Here is a 24,909-nt window from a genome sequence, read left to right on the forward strand (position 1 = left end):
AGGTGGAGAAGGTGGTATCAGGAAGAGATTGGCAATTATGTGACTTTCTAGAAAAGGCTAAGTTGATTGTGGGCATATTGTTAGCTAATGTGACCATTTTCTTAGTTGTCCTACTGTTGTCAAGAAGGCTATCATGTGGTTGGGTGCGGTGGCTCATGCCTGTAATTCCAGCACCTTGGGAGGCTGAGGTGTGTGGATCACCTGAGGTTAGGAGTTTGTGACCAGCCTGGCTAACATGATGAAACCCCATCTCTACTAAAAATACAAAAATTAGCTGGGTGTGGTGGCAGGTCCCTGTAATCCCAGCTACTTGGGGGCTGAGGCAGGAGAATCACTTGAACCCAGGAAGTGAAGGTTGCAGTGAGCCGAAATCAGGCAACTGTACTTCAGCCTGGGAAACGAGCAAAATTCTGTCCCAAATAATAATAATAATAATTAATAATTAAAAAGAAGACTATCATATATTCTGTATAACTTAAAAAGGTACAGATTTGCCACCATGGTTTTAGTTAAAAATATACTGTCATGCAAAAATTACAGAGACTTCACTAATCCCCAGAAGATAAAGTTTCATGGCTATAGACATGAGGCATGATCTTCAGAGCTGGTGGTGGTAGTTGGCAGGGCCAGGTATGGGTAATGCATACAGAACCCACAACTAATCCAGAAGATATTCTTGGCCCAAGTTGTCCATGAGTCACACTCATCCTCAAAAGATAAAAGTTGGAGGATAACTTTAAGGGGTTTGAATTACTTTGAGGCTCTGAAAATCCTTGTCCTAACTAGATCTTACAAGGTTGTTTTGGAATCAACTTAGGTTGGTAGAGGTCATTGGATCTCCAGAACTTGTGAGGAGTGAATTCTGACATTGACATTAAAGTTGTCCCCTTGAGCCTGGCCCTTTCCAAAACTGAATGCTGGTATGGTTTTTAAAGTTTCATGGTTTTAAGCCTCGTGGTCTTAGCCAAAAAACATCACCCCTGGAAGTCTGCCTACTCTGCAAAAGGTACAGAGACAGAGTGGTTCTCCATCCAGGTAGAAACTACTTAAATGCATACCCACTAGTTTCACTGCAAAGACAATAGTAGACTCAACCCACAACTCATAGAGGATTTATATTGCTCAAATGTTGACAGTGTAGTTTGTACTTTTGTAACAGCAGAGTCATAGCAACGTGATGAACAAGTGGCTATGCCTTTACACGACTAAGACCAGCATTATGATAGTATTTGGACAAGATACCCAGATTTTCTACATCCAGATCTTTACTGGCTACTCTAACCTAGAAAGTCCCCCAAAATTTTTCCATAGAGGAGACAAATCAAGGATAATTAACATACTGTTATTGCTAGAGCTTTGAACACAAACTCCAAAGACCTATTTGCCTGGACATATATTGTCTTAGAAATTTAAGAGAAGTCCTTCACTTAAACAAAATATATTGAATGGCCTAAAACCAAAGAGACTAAAAAGCTCACTGACTTCATTTTCATCTTCCAGCTGAAACCTGGGTTTGTATATTACAATTTTGGCCTCATACACCACTGAGAATTAGAGGAAATGCAGTGTCATAAGACCTTTGCCTTGATGCCAAAGTAAAATGGATGAGGGTGTGGATATTTGAGTTGTATCTGATATCTTCAAAATCCTGGAACAATACCTGTCCAAGAGAAAACTGAAGGCCTTTTCTAATTCCTTCCAAAATATTCAACTCTTGGAAATGAAGCTGTGTGTGTCCTCTTATTTACCAATTTTTTCAGCCCATTTCCTATTTAAGGCTGCAGAGGAAAGCAGACAATGAAGAACATAGGTAGAGAGGAACTGACCATGTTTCCATCAACCTCGAAGCTTCTTAAATAAGTCAATAGTTACCTTATGCTTTCCAGAGATCTTCTATTTTTCTTGGCATAATGAAAATGTAAGAAATACACAATATTTATTGGATATCATCTATTAGTAACTCTGCTATTGAAGTGTTCGTGCTTCTGGGTTCATTATGACATAGATTCTATGGATGAATATTGAGAAGGCTTGAATGAAAAATATTTAAGACCCAACAACAGATACAATGTGTGGCTCAGATCTTCACAGCAATTTCAGTGGCATAGAGTCCAGAGCTTTCACCATTAGGGTTAGTGCCCTGACTAGATCAAGCTTTTCCCCTTTCTTTGAGGAAATGCTGCCAGTGGTGAGTTCTGCACACATGCTTTAAATAGCTTTTTTTTTTTTTTTTAACTGGATCCCTTGCTAATGTTAAGCTTTTTAGATATTATTGTCCTGATACGTATTTCAATCTTGTCTTTCTTATTTTGCAACGTTAATTTTGTTTTAAATCCCATATCTCCTGAAGTGCACCTCTTTCTTGCCTGGGGATGTGGTTTTCCATTTTGATTGAGGGATCCAACAATAAAGGCTCATCTCTTTACAAAGGACAATTTATTATTTATGTGAGTCAGAGAAATGTGTGGGAAGCTTTTTGCATTGTGTGGGAAGTGGAAGAACTGAATATCAAACCCATCTGATTGATAGTTATATTAAAGGTTGTCTTCAGTTAAATAAGTTCATTTGGATTGATATGATAAGAGCCTTATGTTTTACATGAAATATTGCTTTAGCAACTATTTGGTATTTTTATTTTATTGCTTAACCTGCTGTATTCTTCAACTGCTGTTCACCAGAGGATTACAAAAAATATTGTTGTAAAATGTTAATTGTTTAATATGTTTTGAAAAAATAATATTAAATAAAACTATGTTTTTGAACATTGTGTGAATCCTGCAACTAAATATTGACATTTAAGGTCCTAGGTTAGTGCACAGATCTGTTTTCAGCAGCTCTGAAAAATCCCTTAAAGCAATATTATTTAACATAATTGGTTTCTTAGCATACTGGGAGATAAGGAACAATGCAGCCTAGTGCTCCAGTTTGGAACTGAAATGTTCATACAGATCAATGACAGGCTATGATTTCCTCTGTGCAAGGACTGGCAAAGTTTTCCAGGTTGAGATATTTTTCTTCGTTGTTTCCTTTTTTTTTTTTTTTTTTTTTTTTTTTTNTTTTTTTTTTTTTTTTTTTTTTTTTTTTTTTTTTTTTTTTTTTTTTTTTGAGACAGCATCTTGCTCTGTCGCCAGTCTGGAGTGCAATGGGGTGATCTCGGCTCACTGCAACCTCCGCCTCCCTGGTTCAACTGATTATCCTGCCTCAGCCTCCTCAGTAGCTGGGATTACAGGCCGGTGTCACACCACCAACTAATTTTTGTATTTTCTGTAGTGATGGGGTTTCACCATGTTGGCCAGGATGATCTCAATCTCGACCTTGTGATCTGCCCACCTCAGCCTCCAAAGTGCTGGAATTATGGGCATGAGCTACTGCGTCCGACCCTCATTGTTTCCTTTTTCTTTTTTAAATACCAATCCATCGTAGGTTATTAGAGGGCACTTTCATTATTTATTTATTTGAGATGGAGCCTTGCTCTGTTGCCCAAGCTGGACTGCAGTGGCATGATCTCGGCTCACTGCAACCTCTGCCTGCCGGGTTCAAGCAGTTCCTCTGCCTCAGCCTTTGGAGTAGCTGAGACTATAGGTGCGAACCACCGTATCTGGCTAATTTTTGGTATTTTTAGTAAAAACAGGGTTAGATGGCACTTTAAAAAAGAAAATAAAATTCTTCTCTACAAACACAGTGATGATAAAGGTTGATAATTCCTTTTATGTTTTTAAATGTCATCAGGTTGCTTTTAACTTTTTTCTTATTTGGTTAGAAGGATTTTATAAGTGAAAAAGGTCAGTTTGAGCAATATCCTGAGCTAGTGACATTAATTCATTGTGTACATGAGCCACAGTGACTCAACTAGTTTTACCACCGTTTACAGAATCATAGTTAGATACTAAACGTATTTCTCTTAACAACATTTATATCATTTAAAAACTCATGAGTCCCCAAACCACATTGAAATAATAATAAATTGCCTTTAAACATTAAAATTATTTGTAACGTACTCCTTTTTGGAAACAAAATGGACCAGAAGAGGTTATCTTTTAAATCATTCTGTAATAAGTGGTGTTTGTTTGCCTTTGAATCTAAATCGAGTCCCCAGTTGGTGGTCTGTCCCTGGTTAAGACACATTGACAGCTAGACTTGTGGCTGCTGAAAAGGCATGAAACCATAAGCAGGAAAACACAAAAATGATCTGCACTAGAAGGCATTCACAGAAAGACTCCTGGGTAAGCTCTGTGACAGATGGCTTCCACTAAAGTTGTTGGACGAGTTCAAGGATGCTTTTGAAAACAGAGATAATAAAACTCAGAGAGATGTGACAAGACTACAAACAATGCTTTATAAAAAGAAAATATTTTTTAAAATATTGCCAAAATAGAAAATAGTTAACTATTAAAAGTGAGTTTGTGAGTTGGGAGAGCCAATGGTAGGACATCTATCTCAACAAGGTAAAAACGGAGAGAGAAATCATGAGTGGAAAGCTCAGAAATGTGGGGTAAACAACCAGAAAATCAACACCTAACCAATGGGAAGGAGAAGGAGAACAAACTTAGGGAGGATGATTGAAAATTTTAAAATTAATGGATTTTTAAAATAAAGCCTATAAATTAAAAAGGCATTGCAACCCAGGTAGGATTAATGAATATATACATATAGTACTTCTGATTGCAAATATTTGTGTGGGAATAGGGAAAAATATGGAAAGAGACGTAAACTGGTTAGCTTAGGAGAGTAGCGATGGAGGGAAGGGGAGGGAAGTGTACCCTCTTGGGGACAGGGTCTTAGAGATTTTCATATCTTCCTCAAGATTTTGAACAGCTTCTGAAAACAGTCCGAATGAAAATATCCCTTAAATTATACTTTTCTTTTTATTTGCCGTGTTCCTTCTAGACCTCAACAAAAAAAGTAAAATGGATTTTATCGTACTTAGAAAATCAACAATTGCAGTCTGGATTCAAACATCACTGTTTGACGCACCCAACTTGAGTCAAAAGATGCTTCAAATCCCACTATGCTGGAGGTAAATACACTCAAGATTTTAAGAATGTCTCTTGATAGTGTATAGAATAAGATAGCTTCTCAGCTTTCAGCTTTACTTCATGGTTTTAACTATCAAAAGAAGCAAGGTGAATAGGTCTTGTAACCAAGTGAGTGTTGCTAGAGCCAATCCATGAATTAGTTACACTCACTAATTTTAAATAAACCTAATTTTTAATACTTTAAATGATTTCTGTGAAATGTTGGATATAATGTCAATTCTTAAAGGAAGACCGATGTTTCATGTTGCATAATGATTCAGAGTATAAGCTGTAAATCCAGATTGTGTGCATGCAAAATCAGTCTGCCAACTACCACCTTTGAATCCTCGAGCAAGTAACTTAATTGCTGTAGGACTCAGTAACCTTTTCTGTAAGATGGGAATAATAGGAGTACCTGTATTCTAGGCTTGTTGGAAAGGTCTTAGAACAGTTTCTAGCACATAGATATGCTAAGGAAATGATTGTTATTAATACTTACTGTATGCTTGATCATTAAGATTACAAACATACCTCAAGATTATGACTCACACATCAGAAACATGCACAGAGACCTGGAGACTGAAAGCAGTCTTTCAAAGTCTTCTAGCAACAGAAATACCTTACATGCACAGCTCAGGTATTCATTTTTTTGAAGTCTTTTATTTCTTTATAACTTCTCATTTTTGTTCTTATTTTTTTTTTCTCAAACCCAGTGGAAGTTTTTTGGACTTTTTAATGCCTGTGGTTATAGCTATTACAATGGGCTTCTGTATTAGTTGCATATTGCTCTGTGACAAATTACCCTAAAATTTAGATTCTTAAAATAATAACAGACTTACATTATCTCTGGCAACTTCTAGCTGAGTGATTCGGGCTCAGGGTTTCTCAAAAGAGTGTAGTAAAGATGTCATTTGTTGTTGCAGCCATCTGAAAATTTGCCTGAGACCAAAGAATCTATTTCTGCGATGACTCCCTCAAGTAACCAAGTGTGTGCTGGTGGTTGGTGGGAGGTGTCAGTTTCCCACCACGTGAACCACTTCATATGATTGGAATGCCACAATATCTTTAATGACTTCACCTTGGAAGTCACATTCTATCATTTTTGCAATATTTTATTGATTATTCAGTGTGGAAGGAGACTACACAAAAACATGAATACCAGGAGGCTAGAATCCTTGGGGCCATCTTAGATACTGACTAACCTAGCATTTTTACCTATTCATATATTTCATTTACTCAGTGCATCTGTCAGTATCATTTATAGTCAATGCACTAGGCCAGGTGCTGCAGTGGGGCATAAAGGTGTGTAAGTTGAAAGTCCTGCTCTTTAAAATTTAATACTTGGTGAAAGGGTTGAAACACCTACTCCCATAACTGCAGTACAAGGTAATATAGGACAAATAGCAAGGATATAGTGATGTTGGTAAGCACCTCAGGTGTTCAGAGGAAGGGGAGCAATTTCTTGTTGGGGTTTCAGAACAAAGGGAATGTGATCTGGGTCTCAGAATAAAATAGGATCACTGTGGACAAAGACAAGTGAAAATACATCTCATGTTGAGTGAACAATGTGAATAGGATCATGAAGGATCATGAAGTTGAGAAAGCAAGCTGAGTTCAGGGGCCAGCAACCAGAATACTTTAGAATAGCTTTCTAATACTTTAGAAAGTGGAAAGATAAAGATAGGGAAAAGTAGGCAGAGACCAGTTTATGCAAGTCCTTGGAAGCTATGTTAAAATTTTTGAGTCTACTCAGCAAATACTGGGAGCAGATAAAATTTTTTGAGATGGTAAGTAATGGGACAAAATGTTTACTCTTTTAGTTTACTCTCCAAGGGGAATCAGAGAGTGAGAAATCAGAGACATAGAAACAGGGTAGGAAGAACTCACAATAAGGAGAGAAGGTAATAACCATAAATATTATAAGTAGAATTAGAAAGGAATAATCTTGAAGGAGGAATTTGAAGAAGTTTGTAATTCATTGTATAGCACATTTGAAGAAGCTGTCCCAATAACTTGAGATTTGCTACCTGTTTTGGAGGAGAAGTTGGTTTAAAGAGGAAAATGGTTTAAAGAATTTGTTTTAGGACATATCAGTTAAAAAGAACTTGAGGATTCTTCGTATGCTCTCTTTTTCTTTTCCTGCACTGAAGCTTAATCTCTTTGGGTAGTTGCTTCCTGAGATGAATCCTGGGAACTTGGGGAGTTGGGGAATCCTAGCGCTGAGGTGAGGAAAGAGGGCAGTGTGGGAAAGAACAGGGCTAGAATCTCAGAAAATTGAGTTAGTTGGCTCCAGAGTCTGTTGAGCTCTGGTAATCATGATGGTGGACAAGGGATGGGATTGTGAGAAAATGATGAACTGAAAAATAATATAGTGACTGAGGTCACAGAATTTGAAATCATACAGGCATGATTAAAAATCCAGGTCTCCATTTCTAGCTGACCTTGGCAAAATGCATAATTTGCAGAAAGCTCATTTGCCTAACCTGTAATAAATAGTATTCATAATAGGGTCTTGTGAGGTTTCAATGAAATGTTTGGCATATCAAGCTTTCAGCATGGTGGCTGGCACATAGAAAACACTCTGTAATGAACAGTGGATTTATTGAAATGGTGGGCTTTATGCTATTACAAAAAGAGATTGATACTGTCCCAGGATCTTTTATACCAGGTGAGTAGAATTACTGATCTCTTTTGGAATCTGATTAATGCCTTACTGCATACAGCTGGAGGGAGGTGAGTATTCCATCTTGAGTTATTTTTGCATATGATGTAAGGAAAGGGTCCAGTTTCAGTTTTTTTGCACATGGCTAGCCAGTTTTCCCAACACCATTTATTAAACAGGGAATCCCTTCCCCATTGCTTGTTTTTGTGAGGTTTGTCAAAGATAGATGGTTGTAGATGTGTGGCATTACTTCTAAGGCCTCTGTTTTGTTCCATCAGTCTATATCTCTGTCTTGGTACTAGTACCATGTTACTGTAGCTTTGTAGTACAGTTTGAAGTCAGGTAGCGTGATGCCTCCAGCTTTGTGGTTTTTGCTTAGACTTGTCTTGGCTATGAGGGCTTTTCTTGGGGTTTTTTTTTTGTTGTTGTTGTTGTTCCATATGAAGTTTAAGGTGGTTTTTTAGAGAAAAATGAATGAAAAGGAATGAACAAAGTTTTTATAAAGTCCCAAGAAATTGAGACTTTATTAAAAGACTGAACCTATGACTGAGTGGAGTAACTGAAGGAGACAGGCTGAATAGAAACAAGCTAGAAAGCACACTTCAGGATATTATCTAGGAGAACTTCCCCAAACTAGCAAGACAGGCCAACAGAGAACACCACTAAGATACTCCATGAGAGGATCGACCCCAAAACCCCAAGACAGATAATCGTCAGATTCTCCAAGGTTGAAATGAAGGAAAAAAAAAATTAAGGGCAGCCAGAGAGAAAGGCCAGGTCACCTACAAAGGGAAACTTGTCAGACTAATAGAGAACCTCTCAGCAAAAACTCTACAAGCCAGAAGAGATTGGGGGCCAATATCAACATTCTTAAAAGAATTTTCAACCCAGAATTTCATATCCAGACAAACTAAGCTTCATAAGCAAAGGAGAAATAAAATTATTTCCAGACAAGCAAATGCAGAGGGAATTTGTTACCACCAGGCCTGCCTTGCAAGAGCTCCTGAAAGAAGCACTAAATATAGAAACAAACAAAAAAACAGTACTAGCCACTGCAAAAACACACCAAAATATAGAGACCAATGACACTATGAAGAAACTGCATCAACTCTTGTGCAAAATAACCAGATAGCACTATGATCTCAGGGTCAAATTCACACATAATAATACTAACCTTAAATGTAAATGGACTAAATGTCCCAATTAAAAGATATAGACTGGCAAATTGGACAGAGTCAAGACCCATTGGTGGGCTATATTCAGTAGATCCATATCATCTGCAAAGACACACATAGGCTCAGAATAAAGGAATGGAAGAATAGTTACCAAGCTAATGGAAAGCAATAAATAAATAAAATTTAAAAATCAGGGGTTGCCATTCTAGTCTCTGAGAAAACAGATTTTAAACCAACAAAGATCAAAAAAAGACAAATAAGGGCATTACATAATGATAAAGGGAACAATTCAACAAGAGGAGCTAAGTATTCTAAATATATATGCACCCAATGCAGGAGCACCCAGATTCATAAAACAAGTTCCTAGAGACCTACAAAGAGACTTAGACTCTCACACAATCATAGTGGGAGACTTTAACACCCCACTGTCAATATTAGATCAATGAGACAAAATTAACAAGAATTATTCAGGACTTGAACTTAGCTCTGGATAAAATGGACCTAAAAGAAATATACAGAACTCTCCATCCCAAATCAACAGAATATACATTCTTCTCGGTGCCACATGGCATTTATTCTAAAATTGACCATATAATTGGAAGTAAAACACTCCTCAGCACATGCAGAGGCACTGAAATCATAACAAACAGTCTCACAGACCACAGTGCAATCAAATTAGACCTCAGGATTAAGAAACTCTCAAAACCACACAATTCATGGAAAATGAACAACCTGCTCCTGAATGACTCCTGGGTAAATAATGAAATTAAGGCAGAAATCAACGAATTCTTTGAAACCAATGAGAACAAAGACAGAATGTACCAGAATCTCTGGGACACGGCTAAAGCAGTGTTAAAAGGGAAATTTATAGCACTAAATGCCCACACCAGGAAGGTAGAAAGATCTCAAATCGACATCCTAACATCACAATTAAAAGAGCTAGAGAGGCAAGAGCAAACTAATCCAAAAGCTAGCAGAAGATGAGAAATAACTAAAATCAGAGCAGAATTGAAGGAGAGACATGAAAACTCCTTCGAAAAAATCAATGAATCCAGGAGCAGTTTTTTTGAAAAACTTAACAGAATACATAAACCACTAGCTACACTAATAAAGAAGAAAAGAGAGAAGAATCAAAGATACATGATAAAAAATGATAAAGGGGATATTACCACTGACCCCAATGAAATATAAACTACCATCAGAGAATACTATAAATACCTCTATGCAAATAAAACAGAAAATCAAGAAGAAATGCATAGATTCCTAGACAAATACATCCTCCCAAGACTAAACCAGGAAGAAGTTGAATCCCTGAATAGACCAATAATAAGATCTGAAATTAAGGTAGTAAGTAGTAATAGGCTACCAACCAAAAAAGGCCAGGACCAGATGGATGCACAGTCGAATTCTACCAGACAAAGAGGAGCTGGTACAATTCCTTCTGAAACTATTCCAAACAAATGAAAAGGAGGGTCTTTGCCCTAGCTCATTTTATGAAGCCAGCATCATCCTGATACCAAAACCTGGCAGAGACATAACAAAAAAAAAAAAAAAAAAAAAAACGGGAAAAAAAAAAAAAAAAAAAAAAAAAAAAAGAAATCTTCAGGCCAATATCCCTGATGAACATTAATGTGAAAATCCTCAATAAAATACTGGCAAACTGAATCCAGCAGCACATCAAAAAACTTACCCACCACGAGCAAGTCAGCTTCATCCCTGGGATGCAAGGCTGGTTCAACATGTGCAAATCAATAAATGTAATCCATCACATAAACAAAACCAAAGACAAAAACCACGTGATTATCTCAATAGATGGAGAAAAGGCCTTTGAGAAAATTCAACATCCCTTCATGTTAAAAACTCTCAATTAGCTAGGCATGGTGGCTCACACCAGTAATTCCAGCACTTTGGAAGGCCGAGGGGGTGGATCACTTGAGGTCAGAAGTTTGACATCAGTCTGATCAGTGTGGTGAAATTCCATCTCTACTAAAAATACAAAAATTAGCTTGGAGTGATGGTGCATGCCTGTAATCCCAGCTACTTGGGAGACTGAGGCAGGAGAATCGCTTGAATCCAGGAGGTTGAGGCTGCAGTGAGCTGAGATTGCACCACTGTACTCCAGCCTGGGCCACAGAGTGAGACTCCATCTCAAAAAACAAACAAACAAAAACAAACCCTCTCAATAAACTAGGTATTGATATCTCATAATAATAAAAAGATATTTATGATAAACCCATAGCCAATATCATACTGAATGGGCAAAAACTGGAAGCATTCCCTTTGAAAATCAGCACAAGACAAGGATGCCCTCTCTCACTACTCCTATTCAACATAGTGTTGGAAGTTCTGGCCAGGGCAATCAGGCAAGAGAAAGAAACAAAGGGTATTAAAATAGGAAAAGAGGAATTTAAATTGTCTCTGTCTATGATATGATTTTAAATTTAGAAAATCCCATCATCTCAGCCCCAAAACGTCTTAAGCTGCTAAGTTCAGCAAAGTCTCAGCATACAAAATCAATGAGCAAAAATCAGAAGAATTCCTTTACACAAACAGTAGACAAGCAGAGAGCCAAATCATGAATGACTTCCCATTGACAATTGCTGAAAGAAAAATAAAATACCTAGGAATACAACTTAGAATAGATGTGAAGGACCTGTTCTGGGAGAACTACAAATCACTGCTCAAGGAAATAAGAGAGGACACAAACAAATGGAAAAACATTCCATCTTCATGGATAGGAAGAATCAATAAATCAATATTGTGAAAATGGCCATAGTGCCCAAAGTAAATTATAAATTAAATGCTATTCCCATCAAACTACCATTGATATTCTTCACAAAATTGGAAAAAAACTACTTTAAATTTTATGTGGAATCAAAGAAGACCCCGTATAGCCAAGACTATCCTAAGCAAAAAGAGCAAAACTAGAGGCATCAGGCTACCTGACTTCAAACTATAATACAAGGCTACAGTATCAAAAATAGTATGTTACTGGTACCAAAACAGATATATAGGCCAATGTAACAGAACAGAGATCTCAGAAATGTCACCACACATCTACAACCATCTGATCTTCAACAAACCTGACAAAACAAGCAATGGGGAATGGGTCTCCTGTTTAATAAATGGTGCTGGGAAAACTGACTAGCAATATGCAGAAAACTGAAACTGGACTCTTCCTTTACGTTGTATGCAAAAATAACTCAAAATGGAATAAAACCTTAACTGTAAAACCTAAAACCATAAAAACCCTAGAAGAAAACCTAGGCAATACCATTAAGGACACAGGCATGGGCAAAGACTTCATGAAGAAAACACCAAAAGTAATTGCAACAATAGCCATAACTGAGAAATGGGATCTAATCAAACTAAAGGGCTTCTGCACAGCAAAAGAAACTATCATCAGAGTGAACAGGCACCTTATGGAATGGGAGAAAATTTTTGCAATCTACCCATCTGACAAAGATCTAATATCCAGAATTTATAAGGAGCTTAAACAAATTTACAAGAAAAAAAACAACCCCATCAAAAAGTGGGCAAAGGATATGAACAGACACTTCTGAAAAGAAAACATTTACGTGGCCAACAAACATATGAAAAAAAACTCAACATCACTGATCATTAGAGAAACTCAAATCAAAACCACAGTAAGGTATCATCTCACACCAGTCAGAATGGCAATTATTAAAAATTTAAAAAACAACAGATGCTGGCAAGGCTATGGAGAAATAGGAATGCTTTTACACTGTTGGTGGGAACGTAAATTAGTGCAATCATTGTGGAAGACAGCATGGCAATTCTTCAAGGATCCAGAACCAGAAATACTGTTTAACCCAACAATTTCATTACTGAATATATACCCAAAGGAATATAAATCATTCTACTATAAAGACAGATGCATACATATGTTTATTGCAGCACTATTTACAATAGCAAAGTCATGGAACCAACCCAAATGTCCATCAATGATAGACTGGATAAAGAAAATGTGGTACATATATACCATGGAATACTACACAGCCATAAAAAGGAATGAGATTATATCCTTTGCAGGGACATGGATGAAGCAGGAAGCCATCATCCTCAACAAACTTAACACAGAAACAGAAAACCAGATACTGCATGTTCTCACTCATAACTGGGACTGGGCAATGAGGACACATGGACACGGGAAGGGGAATAACACACTCCAGGGCCTGTTGGAGGTGGGGGGTGATGGGAGGGAACTTAGAGGATAGGTCAGTAGGTGCAGCAAACCACTGTGGCACACATATACCTATGTAACAAATCTGGACATTCTGCACATGTATCCTGGAACTTAAAGTAACATAAAAAAGTAAAAGTAAAAAATAAAACCTCTTTTTGCCTTCCAAGAAAAAAAAAAAGAAAGGAAGAAAAGTTGGGGCTTAAACTGTCTTTACAATTTTACCTTTTAGTACTTGTTTTTGCTTTACTCTGTATTAAGTCTTTTTTTCAGCACCCTTTTTTTTTTTTTTTTTTAGTGGCAATATGGCTGCCAGCAGTTTCAGGCCTTTAATCTACTTTCAGAAACTCTAGCATAGAGTGGGTGTCTCTCTCGTGGTGACTCTGGAAAATAGTCTCATGATTAGCTTAGATTGGCTCTAATATCATTATGTGCTCTTCCTTGAACCATTCACTGTAGCTAGGGGAAGATGTTATATTGATCGCCTTAGCCTAGGTACATACCTTTCTTAGTTACTGGAGATAGAATCTGTTTTATCTGGATGTCTTGGGTGGAATGCGAGGGGATGCTTCTTGAGAAAAAGCAGTATCCTATTAGAATGGATAGGGGGAATGAATACTGTGAAGTAAAACTCACAAAAACTTCCAATTCATGAGTTAAGTTGTTGGTCAAGCTTCAGGTATAACAGATAACACCAAGTACAACAGACAGAAGTGCCTTTATCAGTCTCCTCACTGTGGGTTTTCTGGTTTTCAGCCTGGTAACCCTGTGATAGCACATCCTAGGCAGTCAATCAATAGTTGTTGAATTGAGTTGAACTTGATCCTGGCTCACACTTTCTCTCAGGGTTGAATAACTCATGTTTGCTCCCACAACTCATTCCATTTAATTTTCAGAACCATTTCTACAGATATACGAACAGGAAACTAGGGATTCTTAAAACAAAACCTATCTTCACATTTTTCACAGATTGACTGTATCCTCTCCTCTTTCTGACCGTCAAGCCTCTCAAAGCCTCCTCAGGGAAAGAGAAATAGATGTCTGGGAATGACCAATGCTTTTTAAAGAGGATGCTCTGGTGGAAAGTTGTAAAAACTGTACCAGATGTAGAAAATTAATAGATAGATGGAAAATCTTAATCTGTTTCTAGATGAGAGAGGAGAAGGCAACAACTCTTTCCAAGTGCTCTGGAGGTGCAGCTCAAAGCACTTTAATCTTTGATGAATGCGATTGAACTCTTCCCACTACTCACGGAAAGACAGAAGTGCTCACAAGGGCTCATCCTGTGCTGGCTCCCCACCACCATCCATCCTGCCTTCTGCATAATTATCGGGCCTTTCACCATTCACTGCTTTTATTGCTCTAAAATTCCTCTTTCAGACCAGAAAACCTGGTAGATGAGTACATGTGGAAAATGGAGCCAGGTATTACAGAGGGTACTCAGACTGGCTCCTTCTGGAATGTGAGCCAGGAGTTTAGCACAGGGTGCTGTATTAGGGGTCTTTGAGCAGTTGCTAAGAATCTCGTGTTTGCTCTTCTCTTTTATCTACCACTCCAAGACTGTCTTTAGCTATACTGTCCAGGTATCACTTAGGATGTTCATGGACAAAGAGGCTGTGGCATTACAGATCCAGTTATGTTAGGATGAAAATCAATGGATAAAAAACACTTCTGCATCAATATGCAAGACTTTTGCTTATTAATTAAAATATCACATCTCATAATTTGGTGATAAAATACGGAGTGCACAGGAAAGGATGAAGACATAACTCAAACACACACTGACACTAAATAACTTTTTAATGCTTACGTCTGGGAACCCTTGCTATGACTTATAATGCAAATGGAACCAGAAGGAGAAAAACCAGCCAGCCAACCAACCAACAACATGATGGCTGAACCAGACAAGAGAAGTTTTGAAGAAAGATACCCATCAATTACCAGAATCTGTGCCTGCTGTAAATCAAAGGTATTGTATCCATGACGGCATGCTGCTTTTTGTGGTGTTTTAATTGACATCACAATTTCCCAGCAGTCCTTCCTCAGCCATTCTGAGACAGCATCCAGAAATCAATGAAACATCAGAACAGGAAGTATCTGTGTATGTAGACTAATGTGGCACATTCCATCTTGGAAGATGTAATCCTTAAAGGAAGGTAGAAAGAATCTTGGTAGCAGTATATGCTGGGAATATACTCAGCCATTTCCCATGTGTTTTCTAGATTTAGGGAATCAGAAATCAAGAGAAGAATGTGAGAGGTGCTGGCACCTTAGTGGAGGGAAGTAAACATCTACACAGAAATGAGGAATTGGACTTTCTAGCCATGACTTAACAGCTGTCAGTCCAAGGAAGAAATTTGTTCATTTTTATATTTCTTTATTTTCCAAATCATCTAAAATCAGAAAAATATATTAAAAAATATCAACTCCCATTGATACTATGCTTTGCAAAAGTATATTTTATATTTATCTTTTTTGATTCCTGAAATAATCCTGTAAACTAGGCATGGTGGATATTATCCTACAAATGAAGATGCTAAGGCCCAAAGGGTTTTCGTTTGTCTTGTTTAGTTTGTAAGAAAAGAATTGAAATTTGATGTTCTTACTCAAGCCCAGTTATCTTTCCGTGAAGTTTTAAACTGAAAAACCAATAACAATAAAGAAAAACAAAGGGTTAAACCTAAGCCCACCAGAAATATTTGGAGTCCAAAATGGAGTGAATGGTGGTAGATGCTACCTTGTAATTATAATCTGTATGTCAAAATAAGACAATCCTGTTGAAAAAGTTAACATGAAAGTAGAAAGCATGGACAAAATGAGGAAGTTGTAAAAGATAGTGCTGTACAACAACTTTGTTGTTGTTATCACTGGTAGTGGCATTACTTGTTTTTTAACTTTTCAAAATATATGTGTGACATAATACTTATTCTTGACAAACTCAAGAATAAGTATTATGTCACACATATATTTTGTTTACTATCTCTCATTTCCTTTATGACTGTAAAAAATTCTATTATATTTTCCTTCCAAGGTACCTCTATATCCATAATCAGAAACCCCCAAACTTCCCTGTAGATTTTGATGGAACACCTGTAATTAGCTCCCAGCAATGATTGCCAAATTTAAATTGTAAACCCCTGGGACAAGCACTGGGTCTGACTATACATTCTGTAGCCTACCTTGAACAAACTTGCAGAACACCAAGCCTGGCTTTGGTTCTCTCCCTCCTGTCTCCCTTTATTTACTAGTCCTCTTGTCAGTATAACACTCTGAACAGAAGGTAAGGCTACAGTAAACCAAGTGGGCATAGAGATTTATTAACAGAGGAACATGATTTCATCTCTCTGCTTCAACTCCTCAGACTCTGACTTCTTTATTCCACATGACTCTGCAAACCTATGTCTGACAGATGAAACTCATTAGATAATGCCAACGTTCTTACTGATCTTCACCTCAAACCTCAGGAAACAAAGCTAGGCATGATATTCTCAGCTTTTTTCTTTCTCTTTTTTTTTTTTTTTTTTTTATGCCTAGACCTGGAAGGTTGCAGATAGGATGCATCTAAAATTGGAGTTTAGGAGGCAAGGGTTTTTACTGGGCAGGAAATGCCGTTTCTTTTTCTTTCTTTCTTTATATACATATATATGTGTATATATATGCACATATATATACACGTATACATATATACATATATATGTGTATATATACACATATATATTTTTATTGCATTTTAGGGTTTGGGGTACATGTGAAGAACGTGCAAGATTGTTGCATAGGTACATACATGGCAATGTGGTACATACATGGCAATGTGCTGCCTTCCTCCCCATCACCAATATCTGACATTTCTCCCCATGTTATCCCTCCCCAACTTCCCACCCCCTGCTGTCCCTCCCCTGGTTCCCTGCTATAGATCCCAGTGTGTGATGCTCCCCTCCCTGTGTCCATGTGTTCTCATTGTTCAACACCCGCTTATACGTGAGAACATGTGGTGTTTGATTTTCTGTTCTTGTGTCAGTTTGCTGAGAATGATGGTTTCTTAAAGGGTAGAAGTATGTTCATTATAGCTGATACAGACATCTGAAGTAATTTAAAACCAACATAAACAATATTTGGCCTATAAATTTACAGCCTAGAAGAAGGAGTTGGCAATGATCAGAATTGCATATTCATTATAGGAAAGCAATTAAAACATAGATAATTTGGGATCTTTTGGACTTTGTTGGCTAAGCAATGGCATAATAAATAACAAAAATTATTATTTCAGTGATTTAAATACATAACTGCAGCTACAACTTCGAAAATGTTGAATGGATAAATGAGGGCTTACGCTTTGGTCAGTACAATGTAAGGCCTTGCAGTTGGGACCCTATGCCCAGCTTCTTTTCCTGGCACAGTGCTAAAATGGCACATACAACTTCCACCAGCACCAGCGTGTTCATTATTTAGCATTTAGGAACACAGTGAATGGCAATTAATCAGCCAAATAGCTGGGAAGTGAAAATGACCTAGTAATCAGAGTAAATATACATTATGTTGTCATATTATAACATGTAAATATTGGAGAGGAATACCAGAACATGGACACGCAGAACCTTTATTTTAAGGTCTTGTATGAATGCAAGTACTATCTTGGCTCTCTGGCATGTTTTTTGGATGACAGCTACTAATCATGCTAATTTAGTAAGTAGTAGGTCATCTTAATCATTTGTTCACTTACAGGTACCATGACCAGGAAAGGCATTGCCCTGATTTTTATAAATCCTAAACTTGGCTCCCAATGACCAGGAGACATGTGGAGAGATGATAGGAGCTTGGTGGGAGTTCAGACATTATAAACCTTGCACAGCCAGTTGCTTCAGCTTCTTATTGCAGTACAACTGTATGTTAATTTTACAGAATCCTTCTTCCTTTATTAAGCTTGGAAAATACTAAAAGCCACCAGTGTCATTTTGCTTATATTCATATTCTCAGCAAATTAGGTGGGGATAGTATCAATGTTGCAAAATGTTGCTAAACTGAGCACCTGGATTACATGCTGTGCTACATAGAGATAGAAAAGAATAGGCAGAAATTTTATTTTAGAAGTTTATATGGATACAATATCCTGGGAAAATTAGGCTAACTGATGGGATAAGTTTATTAGCAAGGTTCTAAACAGCAGACACACATATTTTCCCCCACTTTTAAAATTAAGGTCTTACAGGCTTGGAGAGAATAAATCAAGAATGCCTCTATAGCGGAAGGTAAAGGAGGGTGATGGTGGTAGTAAATATTTGTTGTTCTGAGGCATCCAATATCCTTTTCCAAATTTCTTGAAGGTTTTTGCTATTTTGGGGGTAGGAGGGAGTGGATTCTTCCTGCATTGAGTACAGTCTTGGTGGATTAGCGAATTCAGGTACCTGTCCTGTCTCTTTGGAAGTATGGGCTTTCCTGAGGTTCTTTCTGTCAAAATCTCTTTCTTACTGCTCCATTACAGGCAAGCAACAAACATGTACCTTAAACGTAGCTAATCACTATCCTAGAAAACAAACAAAACAAAAGGCAGAGTCCAATCATTCTAGAAGAGGATGTCCACTGAGATACCGCTGAGACCTTCAGAAGCTACCTGGCTCTTGATTATTTCATCAGTCTTTTTTATGATCATGTACATTGTCCAGTAGCTTCCTAGTAATACAATTCTTGCTCAAATTAAGTAGACTTTGCTTCTGTTGCTAGCAACCAAAGAACCTTAATTAATACAGTTTTTGAATTCTACCTGAAATGCTACAGATAACTACTACTGAACCAGAGCAGAGAGTCAGAGAAACCACCATGTTTTGGGTAGCTCTTTAGTAGTAAGAAGGTCAATTTCAATAAAGAATTAAAATATTCAAACTGCGTAATTCATAAGGATAATCTCCAGATCTCAAAATATTGGTTTCTGGCTATGTTTCTAGGTCTTTCTCTACTTTATCTCCTCAGTTTGATTAATTAGGTTGGAGTTGAGCCACCTGTACTTTTTGGCCCAAATAAGACCCAATACATAAAATAAAAATCACTAATGGAATCTCGATTCAATGTATACCCAAAACGTAACCTATAATCAATAGGGAAGTTTGCAAAGAAAACTGCACCTACTGTGCCCAGGGAGAATGGTTTTCCTTGTCAATATCCAAGCAACAACCAGGGAGTTAGGCTGGCTTAAAAGTAATTTTTTAAAACATCATTTTTGTCTTTACAGAACTCTAAGATCAAAATATTTCTTAACTAGGATGTACAGTTTTTTATTTTAGCTGCTACAGGGAATCAAACATAAGGTACTGTTTCTGCCCACAGAGAGCACATAGCTTCTCTGAAGATGTTGCCAGACAAACTAGAAAGTTCTATGAGAAAGAAGATAGAGGCTGGACATAGTGGCTCATACTTGTAATTTGGGAGGCCAAGCACTTTGGGTGGCCGAGGTGGGATGGTCACTTGAGCCTAGGAGTTTGGTACCAGCCTGGGCAATATAGCAAGATCCATCTCTACAAAAATATTTTTTAAAAAAATTTATCGGCCAGGCACAGTGGCTCACACCTGTACTCCCAACACTTTGGGAGGCTGAGGTGGGTGAATCACAAGGTCAAGAGTTTGAGACCAGCCTAGCCAACATGGTGAAACTCTGTCTTTACTAAAAAATAAAAAAATAATTGGGCATACTGATGTGTGCCTGTAATCTCAGCTACTTGGGAGGCTGAGGCAGGAGAATCACTTGAACCCGGGAGGTAGAGGTTGCAGAGAGTCGAGATTGCACCACTTCACTCCAGCCCAGGTGACAGAGTGAGACTCCATCTCAAAAAAAAGAAAAAAAAACATAATCCAGGTATGGTGGAACATGTCTGTGGAGAGCTCACAGTGCTATCTCCCAGCTACCTGGGAGGCTGAGGTGTGAAGATCACACCCACAGGAAGAGCACAGGAAGTTGAGGCTGCAGTGAGCCAAGATTGTGCCACTGCACCCTTGCCTGAGCAACAGAGCAGGGCCCTGTCTAAAAAAAAAGAAGAAAAAAAGATGGTTGAGAAGACTTTGTGGAGAAAAGTAGAATTCTTTTCTTTGAGAATCACTGTTCACTTTCAGTAACCAGGTGATTTCACAGGTCACAGTAGACCTGAATGATGTCACTGCTTCTTAAGGCCAGTAATGTAGCTGATTTTATGTTTTACACAGGATGGCCTCTGCCAAAGAGGACTTTAGCCATAGGTGTTGGGTGGGGAGCAGTGAAGTGGCAAAGAGAAGAGAAACATCTGTTTGCTATTTGCTATTAGCTTCCTTGAAAGCAGCAATGGAAGTCAAGCGTATCACAAAGCAGTTTCTTTCCTCAAGTTGTAAATTGCTGTGAGGAGGAAATTTGTGAAAAATTGATAGTGATGTACAAATAACAGAATAAAATATTTGAACTGTAGCTCAGGAGATGAGCAGTCCTTTCTATTCACTTGTTCTTTGTTTGTGGCCAAGCATGTCTGGATCCTTTTAGAAGGGTAATTTGCCAAAAAGTCTAATCTCTGATATTTACTAGGTCTATTTGCATGTGGCTAAATCAGCTAAATTAATTATATTTGCTTGCTCTTATTCTGTGGAATAAGAAAGCAGTCAAACCAATATTTTTCCAGGTTCACATTCTGAGACAGCATGATAATTAGGATTCAGAATAGAGAACCCAGAAATAAGACCACACACCTAAAACCACCTGATTTTTAACAAATCTGACAAAAGCATTGGGGAAAGAATTCCCTATTTAATAAATGGTGCTGGGAGAACTGGCTGGCCATGCACAGAAAATTGAAACGGGACCCTTTCCTGACACCGTATACGAAAACCAACTCAAGATAGTTTAGAGTCTTAAGTTTAAAATCCAAAACTATAAAAACACTGAAAGAAAATCATTGTTGCCTAAATAGCAATACTATTCAGGACATAGGCATGGCAAAGATTTCAGTACAAAGATGCAGAAAGCAATTGCAACAAAAGTAAAAATTGACAAATGGGATCTAATTAAACTAAAGAGTTTCTGCACAGCAAAAGAAACTATCAACAGAGTAAACAGAAAACATATAAAATGGGAGAAAATTTTTGCAATCTATGCATCTGACAAAGGTCTAATATCCAGCATCTATAAGGAGCTTAAATAAATTTACAGGAAGAAAATAACTCCATTAAAAAATGAGAAAAGACCATAAACAGACATTTCTCAAAGGAAGACATATATATGGCCAACAAACATATGAAAAAATCCTGTCCCTGATCATTAGAGAAATAAAACCAGTTTGAGATACCATGTCATACCAGTCAGAATGGCTAAAAAAAAAAAAAAAAAAAAAAAAAAAACGCCAGCAAGGTTGTGAAGAGAAAGAAACAACAGTGCCCTGTTGGTAGGAGTATGTATTAGTTCAATCATTGTGGAAGACAGTGTGGTGATTCCTCAAAGACCTAGACACAGAAATACCATTTAACACAGAAATCCCGTTACTGGGTATATATGCAAAGGAATATAAATTGTTCTACTATAAAGACACATGCACATGTATGTTAATGGCAGCACTATTCACAATAGCAAAGACACCGACTCAACCTAATTGACCATCAATGACAGACTGGATAAAGAAAATGTGGCATATATATACTGTGGAAAACTATATAGCCATAAAAAGAAATAAGATCACGTCCTTTTCAGGGACATGGATGAAGTCGGAAGCCATTATCCTTAGCAAACTAATACAGAAATAGCAAACCAAATACTGCATGTTCTCACCTAAAAGTGGGAGCTAAATGATGGGAACACATGGACACATGATGGGGAACAACACACACTGGGGCCTGTCAGAGGGTAGGGTGTGGGAGGAAGGAGAGGATCAGGAGGAATAACTAATGGATGCTGGGCTTAATACCTGGGTTATAGGATGATCTGTGCAGCAAGCCATCATAACACACGTTGACCTATATAACAAACCTGCACATCCTGCATGGGCACTTAAAAGTTGGAAATAAAAAATAAAAGCAAACAAAAAATAAGAATTAGGTTTCATAACATTTAACCCTTTACTACCTTCATTGTAATAAAGTATAGGAGACAAACCATTCTCCACTATTTTCAAATGGGGAGAAACCAAGGAACCTTCCACATACATCTCTTAATGTCGGCATTGGAATGGGAAGTCTCATCTGACTTCAAAACAGCTTGATTCACTAGGGCATGTTGCCTCCCTCTGAGCCTAAAATAAAAACAGCCCAACTTAATCAATGTTTGCCAAGTTCCAGTCTATAGGGAACTTTTATAGTCAAGAGTAACACACACTTTATACTAGGCAATTTTAATGGCAGTATTGGGACAATCTATACTATTGCTTCACAAATGGAGTACAAAAGCTTGTGGGTATATTTACCTATTAAAAATGGTGGTGGAGAAGGAGAGCAGTTCACACTAGAAAATAAATATCTGGTCACCGCACCCATTTGGGAAAATCTCTCGTTTGGTTATGAAACTGAAATACCATTTGCAGTGCTTTCCCTTCCCTGCTAGTCCTTTTAACATGAGTAAATTATAACTGCTATGAGGCAGGGTCTACATCTTGACTGCTTTTCAGAGATAAATGTTGGCTGAATGAGTGAATGAATTAATACATAAAATTAATAAGCAATCCTTAAGATAAAAATCTTTTATATTTCTCTGAGTAGCAAGTAATAAGCATATAGCCAAATTGAATCCAATAGTAATGTAATAATTTTTTTTTTTGAGTGTCAGGCACTGTTCTAGGTGCTTCATGTATACTGGTTGACGTAATCATCAAAATAATTCTGTGAACTAGGTATTACTGTTAGTGATATTTCCAAGATGAAAAAATGTGGTGCAGTGCGCTCAAGTCACATATATTATCTCACAGCTAGTTAAGGGAGGGAGAAGGATTTGAATCCAAACCTAGTGCTGCTGCTGCTATTTATTTACAGTTCGATACACAAATAGTCGTGGCAAATACCCATCAGAGTGTGAGCATCTCAGCTGAAGCACTTTACATTGACTACTAAGTAGGTGCACACTTACCTTGACTATCCACACAATGACACAAGGCCTCCAGTTTTTTGCTTTTTTTTTTCCCAGAGGAACCTCTGGAAAAATGAAATCCTTCAGTTTGAGTTCATTCAGAACATGGAAAATATTTACTGAAAAGTTAACAAGTAGGCAGCCAGTAGATAAATTATAGAAGTTAAGAGAAAACTTTGTAAAAGTGAACATCCCAATGTCAATTCCAGTTTCTGGAGAATATTTAGTTCCCATTTTCTTGGGTAGTCCAGGGACAGGGCAGCACTGTGGGAGACTCAGATTTGGGTTCTTTATAAAATGAGATTCTTCTCATTTTTTCTTTTTTTCTGAATGACTGTTTGCCCCGTCCTACAAGAGAGCACTCAGATCTCTGTATAATATCATCCTGACATTGGAATCATTTTTACCTCTCAACAGCAAGTTGGAGAGCCTTTCCTTAAGGATTTCTTTTTACTTTGGATCAGCGAGACACATTAGTTGTGCCTGCTTTGCCCCATCACCTACTTGTATTTGAAATAAATACTGGGCAGGAAGAGCCGAATAACCAAAGTTCACAGTGAAAAGAAAGGTCATCTCCATTTCCCTTCTCCCATCACTGTTGAAGTGGTGTTCTCTGCACTGAAATTTGCTTGTTCTGGAGCCTGCCTTCATGCTGCTAGAGGTAAGCTCTGACAGAAGAAAGGGCATTTAAGAACACAGAATCCTGGTTTTCATTAAGCAAGATACTTAGACAAGAAAGAGAGATAAATCTGTAGTTTGATTTAAATTGGCTTTTGTTCCATGAAGGTTTGTTTTCTTTTTGCACCTTTTTATTGTCAGTGCATGTGCGAACCTATTATGAAAGCTACTAGGCAAATTTACTTGGCCCAAGAAACTCTGATCCAGGCGAAAAATCCCAAGAAAATGTCATTGTTTGATATGACATGGTATGATGAGGGAGCTAGACTCAGGGTGCAGAGGTGCCTTGGGACATCTAGAGAGGGAGGGTGATACAAGAGCAAAGATGAGCCAGTAAGTCTTAGAGACTGGCAGTGCCATGTCTCAATTCTGCTCTAGTGTACAGTCCCTTGGGGAGGTCACAATCTAGATGAAGCTGGACACTGACCATTTCTACCATCTTACCATCTTGTGTTTAAGGGAAGAAGGGAAATAAAATGGCCCTCAAGCCCCACCATGACTACATCCCACAGAGCACCACACATCCTATTATTAGTACAATTCCAGAAATATGTGTGATGCTTTCTGTTGCATCTAACTTGACAAGTGTGATCTGCAACCCTCTAAAGAATTCTGTTCTGCTAAATATTCAGAAGTGTGTCTGACAGAGTGAAAGAAGGAAAATTAAGCATAGAAAGAAAGGGCCAGGCAAGAGAGATAAAACATACAGTTACTGGAATTTACAAAATAGGAGATAATGTTCTTCATACCAAAGATTTTACTGGATCATATTGGAAAAAAGTAAATCTACCATATCAATTAACATTGTCCTTTGTTTTAATCAAAGTTAATATTTCAGAAAAAAGGATAATTAACTGATGATAGCATGATTCCTTTATAAGTCCTTTAATTTTATTTTATAGAAAATTTTTGGGATAAGTTATTTGGAGAAAGTATTTCTGTTTCCTAGTCAGAGGAAAACTCCACCTCCTTTTTCATGGTGTGATGATTCTAGTCCAAATGCAATGAGTTTCTGGAAATGGCAAGTGAGACACTTGTTGCCATGGTGATTGTTAATAGTTCTGACTCAGATATAGTGTTGCCATAGCAACTGCATTGAAGCCCTTGGGAGGTGGTGC

At 37.6% G+C, this 24,909-nt stretch overlaps 1 long non-coding RNA gene across 6 annotated transcripts in view; it reads left to right on the forward strand.

The window, feature by feature from the left end:
- The window catches only part of LOC108314593, a 180,369-nt gene that overhangs the window by 84,246 nt on the left and 71,214 nt on the right, over nucleotides 1–24,909 (forward strand). For 4 of the 6 annotated variants that reach the window (XR_005202623.1, XR_001829556.2, XR_001829559.2 and 1 more), the window contains one exon: nucleotides 4,888–7,845. This is a non-coding gene — a long non-coding RNA (uncharacterized LOC108314593). Of the gene's footprint in view, nucleotides 1–4,887; nucleotides 7,846–24,909 lie in introns of those variants that run through there. The other 2 variants (XR_005202624.1, XR_001829557.2) reach the window with 2 other exon arrangements.

Source organism: Cebus imitator, unplaced genomic scaffold (genome assembly GCF_001604975.1).
Source record: "Cebus imitator isolate Cc_AM_T3 unplaced genomic scaffold, Cebus_imitator-1.0 Scaffold157, whole genome shotgun sequence".
Taxonomy (NCBI): domain Eukaryota; kingdom Metazoa; phylum Chordata; class Mammalia; order Primates; family Cebidae; genus Cebus; species Cebus imitator.